This window comes from Rhipicephalus sanguineus, chromosome 1, assembly GCF_013339695.2.
Source record: "Rhipicephalus sanguineus isolate Rsan-2018 chromosome 1, BIME_Rsan_1.4, whole genome shotgun sequence".
In the NCBI taxonomy this organism is placed as follows: domain Eukaryota; kingdom Metazoa; phylum Arthropoda; class Arachnida; order Ixodida; family Ixodidae; genus Rhipicephalus; species Rhipicephalus sanguineus.
Genome location: NC_051176.1, coordinates 34,828,718 through 34,839,966, shown reverse-complemented (window position 1 = coordinate 34,839,966; position 11,249 = coordinate 34,828,718).

The following is an 11,249-nucleotide window of genomic DNA, read 5'->3' as shown; positions in this document are numbered from 1 at the left end:
GTCACACTACAAGCATTCGGAGTGACTGCGTCTAGTAACATTGATCCGGAGGTTTTGTACTCAGCCATATAATTAATCAGCTTATAGTTTCTGACCGTTGCTTTTCACTAGCACTTTTCTGTTTCTTCGCTAATTTCTATCTTTAGCTTTTTTAGTTCAAGGTCACCTGAGTGCTTACACTGAAAAAAAAAAACAAAAAAATTCCCAGGGTCCGCTATGCATCTGCTTCAGTTGACGCGAAGGCGAAAGCCATCGCCTTATTCTTTTCCTTCTAAGTCGATGTATTGAGCCTCCCGCACCCGCCTCCGAAAGCTGTCTGCAACTAACGTGCTTTTGCGATTCCTCCAAGATCGGAGACGTTGTAAGCTTTCTGCATTTCACCTTGTTTTGCACTGCCTCCGTTATAGGCCTACCTTTGACCAAGCAATGATGTCATGCATAGGTCGGCAAAAAAAAAAAAAATTGGAGCGCATTCAGAGTCACTCAAGAAATATATTTTGCTCTGAGGGCTCACTCGGACGCAGGCTCACCGAAATTTTGCTCAACCGGACTCACTTGGACTCAGACTCGGTAAACATTTTCTCAATCGGGTTCACCTTGTGATACGCTGCCAGGTATTTTTCGGTCCGTGTCATACCTGGCAGCGCATCACAAGATGAAGACGAACCAACTAACCCCTGTTGCAGCCTTATTCTCAACCGGGCTCACTTGGACATTAATCAAATACATCAACATATTGCTCAGCCTGACTTACTCAGGCTCACGGCTTGACCTGAGTTTGAGTGAGCCTGAGTGAGTTGACTGATGAGTCCATTGGCGTAAAATTAGGTTTTCAGATCACGGTCTATATGCTTTTTGATGCCAATAGCTCACATAATCAGTGCTCTACGCTACGCCTTTTGATCTCGTACCTTCAAATAGGAGTTATCAGTGGTTTTATTCCAGTAAGGACAATTTTTATGAAATACGCGAATCACACGGGATATAATTATGAAGAACTTCGCATGAAGTGTTTGAGGGAGGATGTCACGGCTCCCTCCCCCCTAACTCACGCCTCTGATCAATAAATATTGAGGTGGCACATGAACGCTGGTGCCTTGAGATATCTGTGAATAGACTTGAGTATAAACGTTAGCCGACATAAGGCCGACAGTAATGCTGAAGATGAGTAGACAGGACCGTAGGTCGGCCATAAAACGTGGAGCTCCTTCAGGCTCACTCAAGAAATATATTTTGCGCTTAAGGCTCACTCGGACTCAGACTCACCAAGATTTTCTTCAACCGGACTCGGACTCACTGAACGTTCCCTGAGCCGGACTCACTCGGACTCAAACTCACCAAAATATTACTCACCTGGACTCACTCAGACTCAGACTCACGTCCCTCTTATGAGTCTGAGTGAGTTGAGTGAGCCGACCCATGAGTGTTTTTGCCGACCATGGAGGAAGGAAATACTGAGGAGAGGCCTTCGCTCGCCCAGCTGCATTGCAAAAAGTGTGGCGGAAGTCACGTGCTTTTGCAATGGCTTCTGGGATACCTTGGTCACGCCGTCGACGCCGTCGTCTCGCGCATGGATGGTCTCACGTCGTTCGCGCCGCTACCTATATGACCGCGTTGTTGACAGAGCCGGCTGGAGCAGCGAATTCGCATTTTTATGCAGTCGTTGCATTTCGCCGATGATGCAACGTGTTGGAGGCCTGCTGTGAGCGTTGGTCTTAACGCTTGCGTGTTTAGTTGATTTTGCTTGCCGTCGAGAGCAGGGGCGTAGCCAGAAATTTTTTTCGGGGGGGGGGGTTCAACCATACTTTATGTATGTTCGTGCGTGCGTTTGTATGTGTGCGTGCCTATATACGCAAGCAAAACTGAAAAATTTCGGGGGGGGTTTGAACCCCCCCAACCCCCCCCTTGGCTACGCCCCTGGTCGAGAGCTGTTGTTTTTGAAGCCCGCGACAGCTTCTCCGAAAATGGTTGGCGCCGCAGCGTCGCTGTTCTCCTTCGGCACTGTGCTATATTGCGTCCCTCAGCGCTAGAAGGTTAGAAATCCAATACGACAACGACAGCTCCGATGGCTCTTAATGCGAGAGTCGGCGCTGACCCGTTCCTGTCTACAAGAGTCACAACAGACGATTGGAAAGCAGTGGCCCGGTGTGCTTGCTCACCGAAGCTTCCAGCGTCAAGAATTTAAGACGTGTCTGACCCAATGGCGTTGGAAAGCGATTCGCGAAGCTGTTTGAAATGTTCGCATCACGTTCCTGCTCGGGAAATTTATCTGCGGCCAAGTTTTCTTCGATGTGGTCGCAGTCGACCGACCCGTGCTGCCATAGCTTGGCTCGAGTGCCATGCACGACATTCGTGCGAACATGTAATGACACACACGGTCAAGTGATAGAGCGGAGGCGCATCACCTTCCTGCGTGACAAGATCAATTCATATGTCACTGTTGCGTACCCCGAACTTACCGTTTCTGCAGAAAAAACCGAGCTCTCCGCGGCGATTATCCTGCCGAGTTGCACCGTTGATACTTCCATTCAGCTGGCTAAACACGAAGTGCAAAGATGGAAATTTATTAGAGAAGTACAATATGGGACGTAATGAGGCTGCGAGTGGCACCCAGGCACGCTACAAGCGAGCATCGCAGCACGTGTGTTCTTGATCGGCACAAAAGTTTCATTTTTCAGGCTCGTCTGCCAGTTGGCGGCGGCCCGGCGCGACCGAGCTCTATGCTCGCCTGGCTCCTCGCCCACCGCGGCGCCAGTTGCGCATGCGCAAGCGAGCCGAAGCGTGCCCAACCTTGCAAGGAGGAGCGCTCTACCCTCCCCCACATCCGGCTTCAAAAAATGTGACGTAACGGCCTCTCCTTAGTATTCCTTCCTCCATGTTGCCGACCTATGATGTTATTGATGACGTCACAATGTGACCGCACGTTATGTGACGTCACCGTGGCATCCTAATGACGTCACAAATTCTGGCGATCTGTGACGTCATTACGTGATGATGATTTTTTTCATCACTCTTTCACTTTCGCTTTATTTTCTAAAATGCCCTATATGGGGACATCACATAAGTGGTGCGTGTACCATAAGGGTGCATGGCACTTGATCATTCAGGATGAGAAGTGAACGCTTACAGCTTCAATGAAAGCTTCTGGCTTGCTGATGGCAACGATGACTAAGGGAAGGTCATTCTAGTCTACAATGGTGCGAGGGAAAAAAAGACTTGAGGGTGAGAGTGCGGGTTTGGGGGCGAGGAACACCTAAGGAATGGCCTGTACGAAGATATACGAGGTGGTTGTGAGATGCAAGGTGCCTTATTGACTGAACTGTAGAACACTTTGTGAAATAGAGATAGGCTGGCAATGCGACGGCAACAACAAAGGGTGGGCAGGCCTGTTTCCGCCTTTAGTGAGGATAGACCTACGTTATATGAATATGATGAGTGAATGAACCTGATGGCGCGGTTCTGCACCATCTCCAATGCGTCTGTGAGATAACTTTGATGAGGGTTCTAGATTCCGGATGCGAATTCAAGTTTTGGACGAAATAAATGCTTGTAGGAAATGAGTTTAACATGAGGAGGGGCTCTTGTAAATGACGCCTGAGAAAGCCTAAAGTTTTGTTATTGGAAAACATGATGTTGGACACATGCGGAAATCAATTAAGATCTTTGGAGATAGTGCCACCGAGATAGTTGAAGGTACTAACAGTTTTAATCTGAGTGTTATCAATTTTGTACGCATAGAGGTGAGGGTTACGTGAACGGGTCAAGGACAATGCTTTACATTTACTACGGTTATAAACCATGAGCCAGCCATCGCACCAGTTCAGGATAATACATTGCTCTGCAGTACAGCCTGCTCGGAGATATTTGTTACTGATTGGCAAATAACGCAATCGTATTCGAACGTACGAATAGGGCAAGAAACTTCCAATGGTATATCATTGATATATATGAGGAACAATAGGGGACCAAGTACGGAGCCCTGGCGGACGCCGGAGGACACGGGAACAGGGCTAGAGGTCGTGTTATTGATGCACACATATTTAGAATTTATTGATGCACACGTATTTACGCTTAGTAACGAATTCTTTGATCCATCGTACATCTCGATGCAAGCCTAAATGGGAAACTTTTAATAGCCACCGTCGATGAGGTACCTTGTCGAATGCTGTAGCATAGTCGAGAATATTGCGTCTACCTGTGTGTTAGTATCTAAGTTCGAGGGCAGGTCATTAAGTTTCGCAAGACAGCCCCTTGCGAAAACCATGTTGTGATGAATCGAAAAAACTGTCGAGGAAGTCCATGATGCTAGTGTAGATAATATGCTCCATACTAGTTACGGAGATAGGCCGGTAATTTATAACTGAAGCTCTTTTACCAGACTTGTAAACCGGAATGACCTTGCCCACATTACATTCATTTGTTAGAGCGCCTGTAGACAATGACTCAGAGAACGACAAGGTTAAGAGTGTAGCAGAAACATGTTTAGTGGTTTTAACAGCTCAGAGGTGTTGACGCCACCGACAGAGGACGTCGATGCGGGAAGCCGGTGGAGTTTCGCGTTTGATGAGGCATCTAAGGCATTTGCCTTAATAAAAAACGCTACGTTGAATCGTAAGGTATCCTGTGTTCTCACATTTATGGTGGGGCCTCAACAAATTAGGATGCTTGGGCCCTTGTTAAATGGCGGTCTCTCCTACTGGGGTAGTGAGGCAGCACAAGTGGAAAAAAGGAAAGAAAGTGAAATGCTAGAAGAGCAATTTGCGAAGAAACGAAATTATTAGACTAGTGATTCTTGTTTCTTTACAAAATGCTCATAAAAAAGTCATTTTAAGGAATCCGTCGCAAATTTATGACACGAAATATTATCATGGCAGTCATTTTGATTCGTATATAAAATAAATATTGCATCATATATGCCCTCTTTGCAGTGACTCAGTGCCGACGCCCTCGGGAATACTTATCAGAAAGGTGAATCCCGTGTAGAGCGTGTGTATGGGCTAGTTGGCGTATAAGCAAAGACCTGAATCCAAAATTTTTAAGAAGGAGTTTACAAAAGCCTTTGCCTTCTGTTTTCGAAAATAACTGTGACATTCTGCTAACAATCAGCTGTGGCTTCTGCTTGATTACAAAAAGACATTGAATGGAAGAAACAAAACCGGGCATTACCAAATGAAAATTTAGTGATGGTATTCTGGAATACAGCTTAGTTAATGTCACTCTATTTCCCTTGTGCAACACCGTGTGCTATGCCGATGCAACCGAAGGTGGGGAAAATCCGCAGTCTTTAAGAATGAAGTTTTGGCACGTTGTCCCTGAATCGAAAATTTTCGAAATTGTGTGATAGTATGATGGGAAGAGGGTCCTAAAACAAAATGTAGCGGGACTTCTTTTAGCAAGACTCGATCTCTTTTAGCAATCACTTGTGTCTAAGCCCCCCCTCTCCCACGGGCTTCTGCGAAAGCAGGCGCTTGGTGAGCGGCGTCACCACGGAGCCAAGCCAACAGGGGCGAGGTACCCACAGCCTCCCAAGCCTCGCCACGCGTGGCTTAACCGTGTCCAAGGAAAAGGGAATCCGCGGGGTTGAGCCGACGCCGGATGATTTGATCTTTAGGGCCCCAGGTAGAGGCAACACACCCCTTTGGCCTCGGCTTCACGCAGACGGCACTTCTGGTCTGACCCACCCAGGCGAACTCGGCAGTCGTCGCCCTGTCCTGTCTTTCTCTCGGCATTCATCTTCGTCTTTCTTTTTTTTACTATTAATGTTTGCTGTCTTCTACTCTCTTCTATTTACTTCAATTTCTTGGCGGTAAGGGTTAAAGCGCTGGTGTCATCAAATTCCGAGGCTATAGAAAGCCTGTTGTGGGTTTCCATTGTATACACGGATACTCAACACGAAAGGTCCGACACAGCAAACTTGCAATATATTTATTTTAATTCGCTTACAAAAAGTGCCTAAATGCTCGTTCGCGCGATCGAGACTCATTGCTAGCGCGCGTAACTCTGACGTCGCTCTATGGGAAGCGCAACGAAAGTTTTAGTGATGTCACACCAGATCAGAGTGATCAGAGCGCATAGTACTAATACTCGGGAGGGCAGACGCCTATAGCGCAACGAGGCAAAGGGCAAAATATGTAATATGTTGCTTCCATGGAAACCCTTCCAACGGGCCCGCGACGCAGCAGAGAGACTTGGTCTTTCTGTTTCGACGCAGGAGCGGCCCGCAACGTGCGAGTGCGCGTTCCGAGGGACCAAAATAAAGTTCATCCATTCATACATTCATCCATTGGAACCCTAGCTGTCATGTAAAATAAGCTGTCTGATGGACAATTATAACGCACTTATAAGCTAACCTTCGAAAATGTCAATCATCGCCACTTACCAGTCGATATTAGCCCACCGTTGAACATGCTGTTGAACCTCATCGACGGCGTCCGGCACGGAGTGGGCCTCCTCGCCGTCGCTGGCCAGCGGATCGAAAATAAAATGATTACCTGGGTTTTCAACGGAGCCGCGTACGTCGTATTCTTCGCTGCTTCCAGAAAAGAAAAATTCGATTTCCTCATTGGGGTCGGACGCGGATGCAGAGGCAGAATCAGAATCGCTGCTGCTGCAGCTAGCCATGGCAATTGTCGGCGCGTTTGACTTACTGCTGCTTGTGCGGCAAGTGTGTGTGCGAGAGCAGACGACTCAGCACTACGTGCGTCACGGCCTTGTGTGCTCACGTGACCAAGCTTCCTATACTCCGACGTCACTGCCCTACTTGGCGCCCATAACCCAAAACCGACAGTGTTTGACATAAATAGGCGATATTAAAATATTTAGCGAGAATACATGAATCTTTGTGTGTGTATCACGCTCCCCTAAGAAACGTTTGCAGCAAAGAACGCGCAAGCCACAAATTTGGTGCCACCACCCCTTTAACCCGCTGTATGGTATCCAACCTTGGGTATTCTATATTGGATTATAGTAGTCACATACAGCTGGTGTCTGCAATTCCTGCGATCCTTGTTTCATCCGCTTGTTGGGCTCGATGGTGGGCGGCTGGCGTCGCTACCGAAACAAAATCGTCTTTCATGTGTTCAAACCCACTTCCACGCCTGGCTGATCGTCACCTTGTCAAACGAGGGAGCACCGATGAAAGGCCCCACCTGCTTCGGAGCAAAAAAGAAACCTACCAAAAGTACCAGGTAAGCCATTCAAAGAGTACGAACAAAAAGTGACAGATATCTCGCCATTCCTTGTATCTAGATGCCCCACTGAAACCATCAGAAGTGGTTTCAAAGCCACCAAGATGGCCAGTTGAGATCTGCTCATTGAAGTGAAAGACAACTCACAATATGACGAGTTAACAAACACCGTGGTATTGGCGACAACCGCATCCTAACGCACATCGCATATGAACATAATGAAAGGCGTCGTCTCAGACAAAGACCTCACGGGTCTCTCGGATGACAAACTGTCTGACAGGTGGCAGGAAGAAAACTTCGCACATGTACAGAGGATCAAAATGAGGCAAGACAACAAAGAACAACCGACCAGACACCTAATACTCACCATGGGAACTAGTAGATTACCAGACACAATACAGACAGGGTATATCAATTTGCGTGTCAGGCCCTACACCTCGAACCCCCGGCGCAGTTTCAAGTACCAGGGGTTCGGGCACGCGTCTCAAAGCTGCCGTGGGCAGCTCACCTGGGGAAATTGCGCCACAGCGGGACACTCTTCTGATGACTGCAGTGCGTAGTCCGAGGTCCATTGCACCAACCGCAATGGAGCCCACCCGGCGTATTCCTGGAAAAAAGAAAAAAATTCTCACAATTAAAGTGCAACTGAACGTCAGCTTCCGAGAAGCCCGGCAGCGCGTATCACGAACCTTCGCAGACAAACCATCATTCGCCGTTGTAGTGTAACGGAGGGCTGCACTGCAATGACTCCAGGCCATGCCACGTGCAGTGTACTGAGGCCACCGCCACCCACCCCCACGGTTGGAGCAGCGAAGGCTGCCCTGCCTGCTGTCAACACGGCCACACCAGCGTCCAGTGCAAGCTCTGGCCCCTGGTGGGGTCGAGGGCTTCGTCCGCCTTGGCGAAGCCTATTCGCCACAGGCACAGCTCGTTAGAGCGACTGTCTGGCACCTCGCAAGAGGCGATTGACACTTCTTGTCCAGAGGATCTGGCTGTGCCTAAGGAGCGGCGGGAATGCCTCGACCACTCCAAAAAAGAGAAAACCTCAATCACAGGGCCTGACAAAGGCTCTATAAAATAGGCCACTTTCCTCCTTTGCGATACACAGCACACGCACACTTTCAACATGGACACAATATTGCAATGGAACGTTAGGGAACTCTTAAACAACCTAGACGATATACAAGAACTCCGTAGTAAATGGTGTCCGAAGGTGCTGTGTGTACAAGAGACGCATCGAAATCGCAAAACACACAAATTTACTCCGTCAGCGCGCTCTATTGTGGAATGACGGCCAGGATGCTGTCGCATCATCTGGCGGTGTAGCCATCATACTGGACAGAAATGTAGCATGACATATCTTTCCACTCGAAACGGCACTAGAAGCAGTCGCCGTTCGAGCTATACTTGCGAAAGCTCATAACTATCTGCTCAGTATACATACCCCCAATTACCAGCTACAAAAACACGAATTTCAATAATTTATAGACGAATTGCCGCAGCCTTACCTTGTTCTCCGCGATTTTAATGCTCACCGCAGCCTGTGGGGCGACTTTCGCACCGACGCGCGAGACCGCCTCATTGAGAGTTTTGTCTTTTCAACTGGCGCATGTCTACTAAACAAGAAAGAACCCACCTTTTTTAGCCTCACGAACAACACATATTCATCCAGCGATGTTAGCATCATCTCTGCATCCGTTTCACTTGATTTTAATGCGGAAGTAGTTAAAAACCCCTATGAGAGGGATCGCTTGACAGTGCTCTTCAAAACAGAAAAAGAAAATGAATTTCCTCCCCAGGCTTCTCAGTGAAAGCTTCACAGAGCCGGTTGGGAGGAGTTTAAAAACCTCACTAATATCTCTTGGGCGGGCATGTCTTCTTCAAGTATTGACGCTGCTGTTAAATATTTTGCCACTTTTATAATTAAAGCGAAGCTGAAGTGGTTTTAGAATTCGTTAAAACTTCGTGAGTAGCCAGTTCCGGCATTACTGTCGACGACGCTGTGATTTTTTTCAGCGGTTCAAGCAGCAGGAGCTTTAAAATACGCAAAAGAAATTTTGGTCTTGCTCCGCCCACGCGAGCCGCAGAGAGCGTCGGCGCCTTCGTGTGGCCAACCGGAACTACGTCATGCTTGGTTCCGTGGTTCAGTCGGCGCACCCTGCTACGCAGTGGCGGAGGGTTCTCGCCGCTAAGTGATCCGAGAGTACGCTCTTTCTCTATTGTACAGTTCGTTAATAGTTCCGCAGGTCTTCAGAGCTACCCACCGAGCCTTTGACATTACTGTACGAAGGAAATGCCGTCGTTGTGCTCGGCGTATGGCTGTGCGAACAGTAGCACCGCGACCATGTCGTGTTTCGCCGCTTCCCAAAGGAGAAGAGGCTTGCCGCTCAGTGGATTGCAGATGTGAAGTGAAATAACTTTGTGCATACGGTGCACAGCATGTTCTGCTCTAACCACTTTCGGGACGCGGACTATTACCGGAGCCCTTCGACAATACGCTCACTCGCGATTCCCGTGAAGTGCGCCAGGGTGATGGCTGGTTCGGTTCCTTCAGTGTTTTCTTACAGATCCGCGTCCCCGCCGCCGAGAGCAGAGTTCGGCAAAAGAAGAAGAATGGAGTTATCGAAAGCGCAGACTTCTGACGTGCGCGTCGAATACGTGTGCACCTGAGTCGCGCTGCCGTATCGTGTTCCGCGCACGTGCATCTCACGCTAGCAAGTGCTTTCGGCCGCCGTCGCCTTATGACGAAATGCCGCCGTCCCTACGTATATTACGGTGCAAGCGAAAGTGTGGCGCACGTCATGTAGCGTCTCTCTTTCTTTGGCAGGTGCTGCATTGTTGAGTATGCCATTACTGCCCGCTGTGGTATACCAGCGGTTATGACTAAGGCGGAGGCTTCATTCCAATCACAGCGACCGCACTGGAACGGGGCGGGGAAGCGAGTGCCGCAGATAAGAACAAACTGAGAAACGTGGGTGTCATGTGCACTCCCACTGCCTCATGTATCTGTGCTTGATGTCCAAATTCATTACAAAATTATGCTACCATTGATAAATGATCAATCCATCCATGTTCGATCAATGTTGATCTGTTTCTGTCTAAACCCTGTCGTTTATTTCTTTTGCATAATGTTTCGCAAGAATAATTTGTTCAACGTGTCTGGTAGAACGCAAGCATTGTCAGTGTTTCAACAATTTCTTTTGCGTGCACAATGTCTTTTTTTTGTTTGAATGCAAATCGTTAAACTTGAAATGATACAAGAAATGTTGGTTGTAGTACTTTATTGGAATCAAACGAGTAACATCTCTAATATCAATGTAAAAATATATATTTTCATCTGCTGCACAGAACCTATGCTCAATATTGAACACATGAAACAACATACGCAGTGCAGTAAAATGACGTGATAGTAGTGTTTAAAACATTCATCACAATGCCCAACACATGCACTTCGTAATGCCAGTATGTAAGTACAATCCAAAGAGATGGCATGCACAGGGCGCCTCGCGTCTGCTTACACATGAAGGCAACTCGATAAGTCGATGAAGGCTAGCAACACTTTTGAAAAATATGTGACTGCCATATTCACGTTGGTGTACCAGTTTTTTATATTGCTTTAGTTTGCCCTCGGGCATCGAAACATGTTACACATGATTGTGCAGTTCACTTTCCTGCATAGAGGCCTGTGGTGTCGACAGTAGATGCACCTACCAAGATTTGTAAAATTTATGCAGTAATTCCTACATATTGAAAAGGTTACCTTCATTCGCATAATTTAGAAAAATGATGTATATTTCTAAAAGTAAGCTTGGGAACTTGGCATTATTTCACAACAACGATTCACCTGTATTATTATGTGTAAGTAGTAGATCTATGGTTACAATATTTGCACGCTAGCTAGTGCCATCAACTGCAAGTGGAAAAACACTTCCTCATCACCTTTAATAGCTCAGTTTAACGCTCGTGCAAAAGTACCTCATGTGAAACGAATCCGAATACCAAGACTGGAAAGTTACTTTGGAGTTAGACAATAACATGCTTTGAATTAAAAACAGCGCTTGT